Source organism: Trachypithecus francoisi, unplaced genomic scaffold (genome assembly GCF_009764315.1).
Source record: "Trachypithecus francoisi isolate TF-2019V2 unplaced genomic scaffold, Tfra_2.0 Lachesis_group6, whole genome shotgun sequence".
Taxonomy (NCBI): domain Eukaryota; kingdom Metazoa; phylum Chordata; class Mammalia; order Primates; family Cercopithecidae; genus Trachypithecus; species Trachypithecus francoisi.
In genome coordinates, this window is record NW_022681471.1 from 33,792,462 (window position 1) to 33,806,796 (window position 14,335).

At 41.8% G+C, this 14,335-nt stretch overlaps 1 pseudogene; it reads right to left on the reverse strand.

Moving 5' to 3' along the window:
- Window positions 1–2,100: 2,100 nt before the first annotated feature.
- The window catches only part of LOC117077678, a 36,251-nt pseudogene continuing 24,016 nt past the window's right edge, over window positions 2,101–14,335 (reverse strand).

The window sequence follows — 14,335 nt, forward strand, 5'->3', positions numbered from 1 at the left end:
GGGGAAGGGTCCAGGGATTTGAGGGTTGGTAGCCTTGTTTCTACTTTTAGTTAAGGCTTCCTAGGTGCTCTCTAGTTAGCATCAATGCCTTCTCCCATATTATGCAATACCATATCTCATAGTCTGTCTTACATTACTCTTATTTACATATATATGTGTGTGTACTGTCATGTGTGTGTGTCTGTCTATCCCACTCCTAGGGATTGTCAGGTTCTGGAAGGTCCCGAGTAGCTACAGGCGCCCGCCACCACGCCCGGCTAATTTTTTTTGTATTTTTAGTAGAGGCGGGGTTTCACCGTGTTAGCCAGGATGGTTTCGATCTCCTGACCTCGTGATCTGCCCGCCTCACCTCCCAGAGTGGTTGGGATTACAGATGTGAGCCACCGCGCCCGGTCTAGGTGGGGCATTTCAACACGAAAAGGACCCAGGCAGCCCTAAAGTAGCAATCATGACTGAAAGTGCATGCTTGGATTTTTTTTTTTAAATCTTGATATTAGAAGGACAACAGAAATTATAGTAGTTGTAATTGGTGAAAATTCATTTTCTGAAACTTTAGGAAGTTCTGGGTGAGGCTGGAAACACTAGGCATCATTATTCATGTCCAGAAACAGTGTTAATCATGTTCATACTCAGAATGCAGTTTCCTCACAATATTAATACGCTTTATGATTGCACTACTCATGATCCATGTAGCAGAATAAAATCTGTCACTTTAGGATAAACTGTTAATAGCCGTTGAGGGGAAATAAAGATAACAGCTGTGTACTTGTTCTGTACAACTTACAGTGGCATCTTCCCCATTTCCAAAATAGTAATTCAAACTTTAAGCAGAAAATTCAGTTAACTAAGTAGACCTGGAACAAATGCCAAATATAGTACATGGCCCCAATTACCATTGCCATATTCTGTTTCTCTTTCAGAAGAACACATCTGGGGCTCCACTACAGATCTCTCTTAAGAATTGATATAGTAACCGGCCGGGCGCGGTGGCTCATGCCTGTAATCCCAGCACTTTGGGAGGCCAAGGCAAGTGGAGCACCTGAGGTCAGGAGTTCAAGAACAGCCTGGCCAACATGGTAAAACCCCGTCTCTACTAAAAATACAAAAAAAAAAAAAAAAAAATTAGCCAGGTATGGTGGCAGGCACCTGTAATCCCAGCTACTTGGGAGGCTGAGGCAGGAGAATGGCGTCAACCCAGGAGGCAGAGCTTGCAGTGAGCTGAGATTGCGCCACTGCACTCCAGCCGGGTGACAAAGCGAGACTCCGTCTCAAAAAAAAAAAAAAAAAAAAAAGAATTTTATACTTTTAGGTCTTCTATTTATGTATCAATTTTTTTTTTAGTTATTTTTTTGTATGATAGTTAGTAAGGGTCCAACTTCATTCTTTTAACATGTAGATGGATATACAGTTTTCTTAGCATCATTTGTTGAAAAGACTGTCCTCTCACCATTGAATAGTTCTTGGCACCCTTGTCAAAAATCATTTGACCACATATGTGACAGTTTATTTCTGGGCTGTCTATTCTATTCCATTGGTCAATATGTCTGTCTTTTGCAGTACTACACTGTTTTTACTGTAGCTTTGTAGTAAGTTTTGAAATCAGGAAGTATTAGTCCTCTAGCTTTGTTCTGCCATGATTGCTTTTTTTTTAATCAGAAGAAACAGCTTCGTGTTTTCCATTTGCATAATCTTATCATAGACCCGTACAAGAAAAAGGTACCATTCGTGCCTGATTTTCTTTTTATGAAAATGCAGCTAACATATCATGAAGAACTCAAAATAAGTCAGTCACATAGAAAAAAAAAATATATATATATATATATATATATATACACACACATTTTTTTAGACGGAGTCTTGCTCTTGTTGCCCAGGCTGGAGTGCAGTGGCACGATCTCGGTTCACTGCAACCTCTGCCTCTCAGGTTCAAGTGGTTCTCCTGCCTCAGCCTCCCGAATGGCTGGGACTACAGGCCTGCACCACCATGCCCGGCTAATTTTGTATTTTTAGTAGGGGGGGTTTTCACCATGTTGGCCATGGTTGCTCTCGAACTCCTGACCTCAGGTGATCCTCCTGCCTCAGCCTCCCAAAGTGCTGGGATTACAGGCGTGAGGCACTGTGCCCAGCCTTTTCTGATGCGTTGTCTTGCACAGGTGGCCCTGAACCCGGAGGAGGAGGGGCTCGGCGTTTCTTCATCTCTGACCTCACGGACACCTCTGAGATGCTGCCCAGCAAGAGGGATGGACCCAGTGTAATGGAATGTCAGTGCATGGATGGAGAGTTGGGAGAGTCATTCAAACCCTTTTCCAGGGCAGCCTGGAGGTGTCCTCATCGCTGTCTGCACCCAACAGCACGAGCTGCTCAGCCTTACTATTGCTTCTTTTATTAACTTTGAAAAATCCCAGAAAGTTTTTCTTCTCTTTATCTGTCTCATCATTGCCAAGTGATGATTTTTTAAAGGTTTACCTTCTGTTGTCCCACGAGTAGAGCTCCTTTATCCCAAGCTCGTTCAGGGAGTTGGACAGCTCTAGCTCCTCCCTGGCAATGTTGTCCCTGAGGAGAACCACGTGCTCTGGGCTGACCTCACACTTTGCACAAATGATTGGGAGAATATTTTGGAGAGGAACCTCAGGGCTCACAGGCACAACAGCTTTTTGTGTCTGCAAGTAATTTATGACCAAACACACAGATTTCTCAGGCACCTTAGGGGGACCAGGCTGAATTTTCTCTTCAGGAACTTTTTCTTTCAGAAACACAGTATGCACATTCAGGGTCCCAATCAAAGTATTTGGCTTAAAACTGAAAGGTTGTTGGGTTTCTGAAGACCAAATTTCAAGGGCTTGGTGGATGGATTCAGGTGGTTTTGAAGGCAAAGTTCAACCAGTAGGTCCATCATTGCATGGCTCCCATTGAGCACGCTCCTCTTCTCCAGCCTGCTGGGCAGGACCACGGTGACGTCCATGGTGCTGGCCCTCAGCTCCTCCTTCATGCGGACCAGGTTCTGCTGCAACCTGAGGGCCCCATTGTTGGGGTCTTCTGGTGGCTGTGCATGTGCAGAGTGGCAGCCTTTCCAGGAGGCGGGGGAGCACGGACCTTCATCTTCCTCCTCTCCTCCCAGGCACACCTGGGATCTCAACAGCCCCCATAGGCGTACACTCAGCTCTCCATGACGTGAGGTGGGTGCCTGCAGTCACAACAGCTGCTCTTTTAGGCCCGGGGGAGGATTACACAGGATAAAGTGTGCAAATTTCTTTTGGTGGTGCCTGGCACTGGTAAGCAATCGATCCACGTAACTCTTGCTATTCAGACTTGTTCACTTGCTTTTGGTGCATAGTTCCCTGAACAACTATGCAGCTAGAGTGCTGGCCCCTTGAAAAGAACTCAAAGCAGAAACAAGAGCCAAACACCCCTCATCGCGCTCTGGCAGGTATACATGTCACCGGAGCTGGGCCAAGGTGGTGTGGGGCAGCAAGTTGGGCGGCTGTTTTGGGGAGTGGGAGAGTCATGCATCCGAAGTCCTCTTCTCCAGCCAGTGTGCTGCAGTACCCATGATTGCTTTTTAAGATAAACCTTTGTGGAAAAACAGTCCCAAGGAAAACGGACAAAGCACATTGCGGTTTTGACAGGAAGATAGGAAGAAATACTCCTGGAGGCTGTTGCTGAGATGGATAACTCTAAATGCTTGGAGAAAGATGATGAAGAAATTGATAAAAGGAAATACTATATATTGAGCATGTACTATGTGTCACATGTTTTCATATATCCTCACAACAAACTCTGGGAAGCAGGTAATATTATCCTCATTTTTCCTGGTAATATTCTGAGAATTAGATGAAGTAATTTGCTTGTACCACTAGTAAGTGACAACTGAATCCATGTCATTAAGATTCTAAGGCCTGTCACCATATTTCCTTGATAATGAACTACCTGAATAAATGTATCAAGCAGGGTCTAATCAGAAGAAAGAAATCACATGAGCTATTTGATCAAAGACAATTTAATATAAATAATTATTAACTAGGTTTATAGTTCTTAACTAAGTAGCTTAAAGGGTAAAAATAACGTTTTTACCCAGCACAGATAAGACTGTGCTGTCCAATACAATAGCTACATGCAGCTTTTGAGTGCTTGAAATATAGCTAGGACAACTGATGAACTGAATTTTAATTTTTATTTAATTTTAATTCATTTAAATTTATATTTAGAAACCATTAGTTGGTACTTCCATTTCTAGCCAGTATGAAATAATAGAGACTGAATTTACCCTCACATCTGAAACAACTGAATATTGGATCAAATATATGAAATGGTTTCCAATACACTGGACAGCAGACAGAGAGCAGTGATCCCTGAGAGAAGAGAAATAAGTGAGCTCTAGGATTGTCCCAGATTACTGACTGAAGAGAGTTTCCTGGCTGTGGCACAGAGAAGGGGAGGTAGAGCCAGGAGGACTCCCTGACTTGAAGAGACAGGACTGAGAGTTCAGGAAGCTCAAAGCAGCTGGACTGCAGGGAAGAATACCAGGAAGGAGAGAAGTACACAGAAGGAGAACTCTAGAGAGCTTTGATGGATCACCTTCAAGTACTGATAGGTGTGTACATATGAGGAAACTACCAGAAGCCAAGGAAAGGACTATACAAGAGGATTAAAAGGAACAGTATCCGGCCAGGGATGGTGGCTCACGCCTGTAATCCCAGCACTTTGGGAGGCCGAGGTGGGTGGATCACGAGGTCCAGAGATCGAGACCATCCTGGCTAACACGGTGAAACATCATCTCTACTAAAAATGCAAAAAATTAGGTGGGCATGGTGGCAGGCGCCTGTAGTCCCAGCTACTCGGGAGGCTGAGGCAGGAGAATGCGTGAACCCGGGTGGCAGAGCCTGCAATGAGCCGAAATCGCACCACTGCACTCCTGCCTGAGTGACACAGCAAGACTCCGTCTCAAAAAAAAAAAAAAAAAGGAACAGTACCCAAGTACCCAACATCTACTCAGAACCTGGAATACTGTCTGTCCCAAATAGGCAGACTGGAAAACCTCATAATTAATGGTAAATTGATAGATTACTCAGATGGGTCTTCCCTTGTAGTGGGAAATAATTAGCCCTAGAAAAAAACATTGCTGTGCTCCAACCTAACAGATCTTAAAAGAAAGACTGAAAAGGATAAAACTATGTTCAAGTAATTTAAAAGTCAATTAATTAAAATAGACCCAGAAATAACATAGATGTTAGAATAAGTAGACTAGGATATTTAAAGATTTATTATAATTGTATTTTAAATGATAAAAAAGTTATGTAGAACCATATAATATATTAAAAAATGAAAATGAAACAGATATGAAAATTATAGTATCTGAAATAAAATACACTGATGGGATTAACAATAGATCAGACATTTCAGTAGGAAAGATAAATGAACTTGAAAACATGTCAATAGAAACTATCCAATGAAAGAGAGAATAATAAAATAATTATTAAAAAATGAAAGAGATTCAGTGAGCTATTGAACAACTTCGAGCAGCTTAATATATGTATAATTGTAATCCCCAGAGGAGAGGAGAAAAGGGAGGGAAAACAAAACAACATTTGAAGAAATATTTGCCCATGTTTTCCAAAATTGATGAAAGCTATAAACCTACATATCACAGCATCTCAATGAACTCCCAGCACAAGAAACATGAACAGAACACTACCAAGGCAGGTCATAAGCAAATTGCTCATAACCAGTGGTAAGGAGAAAAAGTTAAAAAACAACCAGAGAAAAAAGGAATGTAAAAAAGAACTAAGACAAGGATGATGGGAGATTTCTTGTGGGTGACAACACAACCACGAAAGCAGCAGAAAAATATATTTAAAGAGTTGAAAGAAAGAAGAAAAAGCTTCCATACCCAGTACAAACACTTTTCAAAAACAAAAGTGCCGGTCAGGCACAGTGGCTCATGCCTGTATTCCTAGCACGTTGGGAGGCCGAGGCAGATGGATAACGTGAGGCTGAGAATTCAAGACCATCCTGGCCAACATAGTGAAACATCGTCGTGACAAAAAATACAAAAATTAGCTAGGGGTGGTGGCGGTTGCCTGTCGTCCCAGCTACTCAGGAGGCTGAGGCATGAGAATCGCTTGGACCTGGGTGGAGGTGGCAGTGAGCTGAGATCGTGCCACTGCACTCCAGCCTCAGTGACAGAGTGAGACTCTCTAAAAAAAAAAAAAAAGAAGTGCCACCTCACACCCATTTGAAATACGAAAAAAAAGTATTGGTGAAGCTGTGGAGCAACTGGAACCCTTGTGTACTATTGGTGGGAACGTAAAATGGTACAGTCTCTACTGTGGATAACAGTATGGCAGTTTCTTAAAACATTAAAAACAGAACTACCATATAATTCAGCAATTCCACTTCTGGGTGTATACTCAAAAGAATGGAAAGGCAGGATTTTGAAGACATATCTGTATACTCATGTTCATGGCATTATTTTCACAATAACTAAAATGTGGAAGCAACCCAAGTGTCCACTGTTGGATCATTGATAAACAAAATGCAGTATATACATACAATGGAATATTAAGCCTTGAAAAGGAAGGAAATTCTGACATATTTTACAACATGGATAAACCTTGAGTACATTATACTAAGTGAAATAAGCCAATTACAAAAAGACAAATACTATATGATTCTACTTACATGAGGTACTAGAATGAGTCAAATTCATAGGGACAGAAAGAATGCCAGGCCGGGAGCAGTGGCTCACACCTGGAATCCTAGACCTTTGGGAGGCCGAGGCGAGCGGATCGTGAGGTCAGGAGATCGAGACCATCCTGGCTAACACAGTGAAACCCCATCTCTACTGAAAATACAAAAAATTAGCCAGGCGTGGTGGCAGGGTCCTGTAGTCCCAGCTACTCAGGAGGCTGAGGCAGGAGAATGGTGTGAACCTGGGAGGTGGAGCTTGCAGTGAGCTGAGATTGCACCACTGCACTCCAGCCTGGGCAGCAGAGCGAGACTCCGGAGAAGGAGAATGAGAAGGAGAAGAGGAAGAGGAGGAGGAAGAGGAGGAGGAGGAGGAAGAATGCCAGCACTTAGGGAGGCCAAGGCAGGTGGATCGCCTGAGGTCAGGAGTTCAAGACCAGCCTGGGCAACATAGTGAAACCCCCAACTCCACTAAAAATAAAAAAATTAGCCAGGTGTGGTGGCAGGCACCTATAATCTCAGCTACTGGGGAACTGAGGCAGGAGAATCGCTTGAACCCAGGAAGTGGAGCTTGCAGTGAGCCAACACCATGCCACTACGCTCCAGCCTGGGTGACAGAGTCAGACCCTGAAAAATAAAAGAGAAAGAAAGAAGGAAGGAGGGAAGGAAGAAAAGAGAAGAAAAGAAAGAAAAGAAAAGAAAAGAAAAGAAAGAGAAGGAAGGAAGAAAGGAAAGAAAGAGACAGAAAGAAAGAAGGAAAGAAAGAAAGAAAGAAAGAAAGAAAGAAAGAAAGAAAGAAAGAAAGAAAGAAAGAAAGAAGGAAAGAAAGAAAGAAGAGAAAGTAAATAGAATGCTAGTTGTCAGGGCTAGGAGTAGAGGATAATGGGGAGCTGCTGTTTAATGGATATAGAATTCTAGTTTTGCAAAATAAGAGTAGTTCTGGAGATGACTGATAATGATGATTGCACAACAATGTGAACATAGTTAATGCCACTGAACTATACATTTGAAAACTGTTAAGATGCTAAATTTTGTGTTATGTGCAGTTTGCAACAATTTTAATTTTTTTTAAGGGGAAATAAAGACTTTTTTTTTTTTTTTTTTTGCAATAGAGTCTCTCTCTGTCGCCCAGGCTGGAGTGCAGTGGCACGATCTCAGCTCACTGCAACCTCCACCTCCTGGGTTCAAGTGATTCCTCTGCTTCAGCTTCACGAGTAGCTGGGACTACAGGTGCATGCCATCATGCCCGGCTAATTTTTATTTTTGTTTGTTTGTTTGTTTTTTAAACTGAGTCTCTCTCTGTCCCCCAGGCTGGAGTGCAGTGGCGTGATCTCAGCTCACTGCAAACTCCGCCTCCCAGGTTCATGCCATTCTCCTGCCTCAGCCTCCCAAGTAGCTGGGACTACAGACGCCCGCCACCACGCCTGGCTAATTTTTTGTATTTTTAGTAGAGACAGGGTTTCACCGTGTTAGCCAGGATGGTCTCAATCTCCTGACCTCGTGATCCGCCCACCTCAGCCTCCCAAAGTGCTGGGATTACAGGCATGAACCAGTGCGCCCGACCTAATTTTGTATTTTTAGTAGAGACGGAGTTTCACCATATTGGTCAGACTGGTCTTGAACTCCTGACCTCGTGATCCGCCCGCTTTGGCCTCACAAAGTGTTGGGATTACAGGCTTGAGCCACTGCGCCTGGCCCAAAATAAAGACTTTCTAAGCATACAAAAGGTTTAAAAAGTCATCACCAACAGACCTGAATTACAGTAAATGTTGAAAGACATCTTTTTTTTTTTTTTTTGAGACAGAGTTTCACTCTTGTTGCCCAGGCTGGAGTGCAATGGTGCAATCTCAGCTTGCTGCAACCTTTGCCTCCTGCCTGGGTTCAAGCAATTCTCCTTCCTTGGCCTCCCAAATAGCTGGGATTACAGGCAACCACAACCATGCCCAGCTAATTTTTTACATTTTTAGTAGAGACGGGGTTTCACCATGTTAGCCAGGCTGGTCTTGAACTCCTGACCTCATGATCTGCCTGCCTCAGCCTCCCAAAGTGCTGGGATTACAGACGTGAGCCACCACACCTGGCCTGAAAGACATCCTTCAAGCAGAAGAAACGATCCCAGATGAAAATATGGATCTATATTAAAGCAATAAAGAACACTGGAAACAGAAACTTCATGGATAAATATATATGATTTTTTCTTATTTCATAAATATTGTTAAAAGATAATTGACCAGGCAAAAATAGTAACACTGAATTGTGGGCTTTATAATTTATGTGTAAGTAAAGTATATACAAACAACAGTATAAAGGCCAGGAGAGAGTGAATGTAGGTATACTATTGGAAGGCTCTTATATTATTTGTGAGGTCATCTAATATCACTTGAAGGGAGACTACAATAAGTTAAAGATATACGTGTGTGTGTGTGTGTGTGTGTGTGTGTAGCTTGAACCCAGGAGGTCGAGGCTACAGTGAGCCATGATCAGGCCACTGCACTACAACCTGAGGGACAGAACACGACCCTGTCTCAAAAAAAAAAGAAAGAAAGAAAAAGAAAAAGACCATCAGACTGGATAAAGAGGCAAGACCTAAGTGTATGCTGTTCACAACAAACACACTTTAAATATACAAACCAGTGAAAAATAAAGTGATGGAGAAAGATATACCATGTGTAGTGAACTCAATAGTGGCCCCAAAGATATGTTTATGTTCTAATCCCCAGAACCTGTAAATATTACCTTACATGACAAAATATGTGATTAATTTAAGGCTTTTGAGAGGAACTTGTCCAGGTAGGCCCTAAATGCAATCACACATATCCTTAGAGGAGAGAAAGAGAGCTAATTTAGCTACACTAACACAGAGGAGAAGGCAATATGAACATGAACAGAGAAAGAGATAGAGCTGTAGCCATAAGCCAGTGAATGCTGACAGACACCAGAAGCTGGAAGAGCAAGGAATATATTCCCCCCTAGACCTATGATGGCAGTGTGGTCTTACCTATACCTTGATTTCAGACTTCTCACCTCCAGAACCGTGGGAGAAGAAATTTTTTTTTTTTTTTTTTGAGGCGGAGTCTCGCTCTGTCGCCCGGACTGGAGTGCAGTGGCCAGATCTCAGCTCACTGCAAGCTCCGCCTCCTGGGTTTCCGCCATTCTCCTGCCTCAGCCTCCAAGTAGCTGGGACTACAGGCGCCCGCCACCTCGCCCGGCTAGTTTTTGTATTTTTAGTAGAGACGGGGTTTCACCGTATAGCCAGGATGGTCTCGATCTCCTGACCTCGTGATCCGCCCGTCTCGGCCTCCCAAAGTGCTGGGATTACAGGCTTGAGCCACCGCGCCCGGCCGAAGAAATTTTTTTAAGCCACCAGCATTTCAGTAATTTGTTATAGTAGCCACGGGAAACTAATAGATCTAGTTAATTAATGCTAACACCAGATACAGGAAAGACAGATGGCTTTATTAGTGACAGACAAGTAGATTTCAAAGCAGCAAATACCATGGTAGGATGATAATAACAAAGGGGTCAATCCATCAACAGTACATAACTGTCCTAAATGTTTGTGTACTTGACAAAGCTTCAAAATACATGAAGCAAAACATGTATTCAAGTCATACAAAGTATGTTTTCTGATGTCCATGGAATTAAATTATATTCTAAACACAGAAAGATAGCTGGAAAATACTCAAATATGTGGAAGCTAAATGGCATACTTATAAGTAAAGCATGAATCCAAGAAAAAAATCAAAAGTGGAATTGAGAGGCATATTTAACTGAATGAAAATGGAAATACAATACATCAAAATATGAGATACCATAAAGCACTATATAGTGGAAAATTTATAACACTACATTCATATGTAAGAAAAGAAAAAAGATTTCAGATAAATGACATCATTTCCGCATTAACAAATTGAGAAAGTAGATCAAATTAAGCAAAAAGTAAGAAGTAGAAATCAATAAAATAGAAAACAGAAAATCATTACAGAAATTTAATGAAACGAAAATCTGATTCTCTCAGATAATAAGCAAAATTGATAAAAACTCTGGCTATGTGGATCAGGACAAAGAGAAGACACAAATTATCAATGTCATAAATGAGATAAAAATATTAACACAGATTCTACAAATATTAAATGGTTAATAAGGGAATATTGTAAACACATTTTTAGCAATAAATTTGAGGACTTAGATGAGATAGGCTAATTGCTTGAAAGATACAAACTACTAAAGCTCGTTAAAGGAGATTATATCTCTATCTCTGTCTATCTATCTACCTATCTATCTGTATGTATAGAGATACATACACACACATACAAACACACAAAAATGAATACCCCTAAACCTGCCATAGAAATGGAATTTGTAGTTAAAAAGCTTCTCACTAGTAAACTCCAGTTTAGTAACTCCAGACCCAGAGTTTACACTGGTTATCACTACCAAAAACTTAAGGTTTGAAATAACATCAGTTTTACCCAAACTCTTCCAGAAAACTGAAAGGAAGGAATATTTCCTAACTCATTCTATGAGGACAGCATTACCATGATACTGAAGCAAGACAGATAAAACTACAAACCAATACCCTCTCATGAACATAGAAACAAAAACCTCCAAACAAAATCTTGGCAAATTGAATCTAGCAATATAAGAATATAAAAAACATAATGGGTCCAAAAAAACAGTAGAAAGAATGACTAAGACCTACTATTTGATAGCACAACAGGGTGACTATAGTCAATAATAACTGTATATTTTAAAATAACTTAAAGAGTGTAATTGAATTGTTTGCAACTCAATGGATAAATGCTTGAGGGGATGGATACCCCATTCTTCATGGTGTGCTTATTTCACATTGCATGACCATATCAAAACATCTCATGTACCTCATAAATACATACACCTACTATGTACCCACAAAAATTAAAAATTAAAAAAAATAATACATCATGTGTAAGTGTGGTTTATATCAGGAATGCAAGGTTGGTTTACATTTGAAAATCAATCAATATAATTGACCATATTAATAAATTAACAAAGAAAAGCCATGGGCTCATCTCAATAGAGGCAGAAAAGTCATTTGACAAAACCAGTATCTATGGCTGATAACTCTCAGCAAATAGGAGTAGAAGGAAAGTTCCTTAACTGATTAAAGCACATATGTGAAAATCCTATACCTAACAAACTTTATGGTGAAAGACTGAATGCTTTCCATATACAATCAGTAACAAGTCAAGGATGTTTGTTCTCACCTCTTACATTCAGCATTGTCTTAGTCTGTTTTGTGCCACTATAACAGAATACCTGAGACTGGGTAATTTATAAAGAACAGAAATTAATACTGACAACTCTGAAGGCTGTGAAGTCCAAGATCAAGTCACCAGCAGGTTAGAGCTTGACCTCTCTGCTGCCAAGATGATACCTTGAACGCTGCATCCTCTGGAGGAGAGGAATGCTGTGTCCTCATGTGACAGAAGTGCACAAACCCACTCCCACAAGCCCTTTTTTATAATGGCATTAATCCATTGAGAGGACAGAGCCCTCAAAACCTAAACATCTCCCAAAAGGCCCCACTTCCCAACACTGCTGCAACTAGGGATCAAGTTTCCAACACATGAATTTTGGGGGATGCATCCAGACCATAGCACACATTGTACTGGAGGGTCTGGCCAGAGAAATTAGGCAACAAAATGCAATAAAAGCTCACAAATGATAAAGAAGTACTCTCTTTACTTGGATATAATTGCTCATATGCAGAAAACCAGTTACAATCTAAAAAAAGTTCTAGAACTAAAAGTGAGTCTAGCAAGGTTGCAGGCTACATCATTAATGTTTTTAAAATTTCATTTATATATACTAGTAATTGACAATTGAAATTGAAATTTTAAAATACCATTTAGGTCAGGTGTAGTGGCTCATGCCTGTAATCCCAGCACTTTGGGAGGCTGAGGCAAGTGGATTGCTTGAGGTCAGGAGTTCAAGACCAGCCTGACCCACATGGTCAAAACCCATCCCTACTAAAAATACAAACATTAGTCAGGCATGGTGGCACACACCTGTAGTCCCAGCTACTCAGGAGGCTGAGGTGGGAGAATCGCTTGAACCCAGGAGGCAGAGGTTGCCGTGAGCTGAGATCACGACACTGCACTTCATCCTGGGGATCACACCACTGCACTTCAGTTTTATATACAAATGGTCATAGAAGCTTTATTGCAATAGCTACAAACTGGAAAGAGCCCAAATGTGTATCACAGGTAAATGGATAAACAAATTGTGGTATAGCCATACAGCAAAATACTACTTAGCAAAAAAAGAAAAGGACTATTGAGATATATATATATATATAATAACATAGGTGTGGCTGGGTGCAGTGGCTCACGCCTGTAATACCAGCACTTTGGGAGGCCGAGGTGGGCGGATCACGAAGTCAAGAAATGGAGACCATCCTGGCCAACATGGTGAAAATCCTGTCTCTACTAAAAATACAAAAATTAGCTGAGCATGGTGGCCTGCACCTGTAGTCCCACTTACTAGGGAGGCTGAGGCAGGAGAATCACTTGAACCCGGAAAGGCGGAGGTTGCAGTGAGCCGAGATGGTACCACTGCACTCCAGCCTGGGCAGTAGCAAGACTTGTCTCTAAAAAAAAAAAAAAAAAAAAAGTACAACAAAAATAAAACTAACATAGGTGAATCTGAAAATAATTATGCTCAGTAAAAGAAGTCAGAAAAAAATTGATGTATGATTCAATCAATCTATGAATCAAAACGTATAAATTCTTTTTGGTTTTCTGTTGTTGCTGTTTGTGAGTTAGGGTCTCGCTCTGTTGCCCAGGCTAGAGTGAAATGACACGATCTCGTCTCACTGCAACCTCCGTCTCCCAGGTTCAAAGGATTCTCCCACCTCACCAAGGTAGCTGGGACTACAGGTGTGTGCCACCATTCCTGGCTATTTTTTGTGTTTTTAGTAGAGACAGATTTTCACCATGTTGGCCAGGCTGATCTTGAACTCCTGACCTTGAGTCATCTGCCTTGGTCTCTCAAAGTGCTGAGATTACAGGCATGAGCCACTGTGCCCAGGCAAAACATAAATTCTTAAAAAACACAAACTAGGCCAGGCAAGGTGGCTCATGCCTGTAATCCTAGGCACTTTGGGAGGCCAATGTGGGAGGATTGCTTGAGTTCAGGAGTTTGAGACTAGCCTGGGCAACACAGTAAGACCTCATCTGTACTAAAATTTTTTTAGGCCGGGCGCAGTGGCTCAAGCCTGTAATCCCAGCACTTTGGGAGGCCGAGACGGGCGGATCACGAGGTCAGGAGATCGAGACCATCCTGGCTAATACGGTGAAACCCTGTCTCTACTTAAAAAACTAGCCGGGCGACGAGGCGGGCGCCTGTAGTCCCAGCTACTCGGGAGGCTGAGGCAGGAGAATGGCGTAAACCCGGGAGGCGGAGCTTGCAGTGAGCTGAGATCTGGCCACTGCACTCCAGCCTGGGTGGCAGAGCAAGACTCCGTCTCAAACAAAAAAAAAAAAAAAATTTTTTAAAAAAATTAGTCAGCCATAGTGTGAATGCCTGTAAGTCCCAGCTACTTGGGAGGCTGAAGTGGGAGGATCATTTAAGCCCAGCAGGTCGAGGCTGCAGTAAGCTGTGTTTGTGC